Source organism: Buteo buteo, chromosome 23, assembly GCF_964188355.1.
Source record: "Buteo buteo chromosome 23, bButBut1.hap1.1, whole genome shotgun sequence".
Taxonomy (NCBI): Eukaryota; Metazoa; Chordata; class Aves; order Accipitriformes; family Accipitridae; genus Buteo; species Buteo buteo.
The window spans coordinates 11,182,928-11,184,806 of record NC_134193.1 but is presented as its reverse complement, the minus strand read 5'-3'; positions in this window follow the sequence as shown (position 1 = coordinate 11,184,806).

Sequence of the window (1,879 nt, the reverse complement as noted above, 5' to 3'; positions counted from 1 at the left end):
GTGAGTCTGTGAAAAGAGGAGGGCTGTGGTGCAGGCAGGGGCCTGCCCATTTCTTCCCAAGGGCAGATGGTCAGTGGGTGTGTGTCCACCTGGAGCAGCCCCCCCTGCAGAGCAGAGTGGGGCTGGGCAGCTGCCTGCACCCTGTCTTGCTGCTGCCCCCTCAGCTCTTCTTGGAGGTGGGTGAGGGGTGGCAGGACCCTTCCTGCCTGCAGAGTCTGTGCTGTGAGCAAAGATCGGGGCACCGCAGCTGTGCTGCCATTGGAGAGGGGTACTGGATGGCAGGGGTATGGCACAACAGGCGAGCCCCTGCGACAGCAGCTTTTACTTGCTGCGGTGTTTCCCTTCCCTCACCACGTAGCCGAGGAGAAGCAGATCTGGCACTGCCTTTTTCATTTTTTTAGCAGCTCTGGAGCTTGCAGGAGTAATTGTAGTGCATGTCCCTTGTAGCAGCCCATGTGCTGCAGGCAGGGGTACAGTACCTTTCTGGGCAGAGCTCTGCCAGCCTGGCTGGCATATGGATGGACGCTTGGCACAAGCCACCGCTGGATTTTTTTGTGGTTTTTTTCTTTTTTTTCCATTTTGACCACAACTATCGGAGAACACCCATCTCAGCCTGGTACTATGAAGTAATTTTTTTTTTTCCTTGACAATGTAGTATGGTCAAAAACCACTAATAAAAGCTGTTTGAAGAGCATCAGTGTTGTCCAATGTATGGGCTGCTGGGGCACCAGCACTGCACGGGATGGAAGAGGAGCAGGGCAGGATCACCTCGGGGGTTGTGGGGGTTATTTCTGTGCTGGGAGCTTTCCCCAGCTGCTGCCTCCCTGCAGTAATGCTGCAGCCCTTTGGGGGGGGGGTGTGTGTCTGCTCAGCACCACCACTGCAGCTTCCAAACAAGGGGTGCCAGATCAGGCAGGGAAGGAGTGACCTGACCCCAGCCTGGCTGCTGGAGCTTCACACATGCCAGGGGCCGCAGAGCTCTTCAGAGCAGGCACAGTGGTGCTGGGCCAGCTTTACCAACAGCAGCAGAGAGGACCTGCAGAACAACTGGAAAGGCAAAGCCAACACATTACACTCATGTTCCTGGGTACTGGATAATAAAGCAGCTGCTGAGCTCCTCTAGGACAGGCTGGTGGTTCTTAGTTGTTTTTGGGAGCCAAGTGCCTGTGCTGCTCCTCCTGTCCCCGCAGGAGGCCCTGTCCTGCCCCTCCATAGCTGTAGCACCAGCCAAGGGACTCGGCCCATGCTGGGGAACAGCAGCACAGCTGCCTCTACCTGCATGGCTGTAGAGGAGACAAATATGAGGGGTACTCAAGGGGGTCTGTCCCCTCCAAGGAGCAGCCAGATCCACCTCCATACAGCTGCTGCACAATGGACCAAGATAGCAAAAGGCTATAAGGAGACATCAGCATTGCAGCTGGTGATGCTGCTGCAGCACAGGAATTCCTACCACCAGGACAGGACTGGCCACAATGCTTGCTTTCCACTTACCTAGTCAGTGTCTGTTAGTGCTTGAAAAATCTAGAAATCAAGGAGAGACACAGAGAAGCCAGATGCTCTAGGCCCTGGCCCATCCTGGAGCCTGCAGTACTTGGTCTTGGCAGAGAAGCACTTTGCCAAGGCTGCTATGACCTGCTGCTCCCCTGCCCCAGGGCTGTCCTGTCCTCCTCCATGAGAACAAAGAAGATTTGAGCAATTCTCTGCCTCTCTCCTCTTTTCCTGTTGTTTCACAGCTTTCTGCCTGCACTCCACAGCCCAGGGCAGGTAACTACAACTTGGTCAGCTACTTCTGCAGTGCTCCAGCAGCTGTAGGCACAGCACCATGACATTTCTGGCCTCAGTTCTGCTTCAGTAGAACAGCACTCAGAAAAAAACAAAC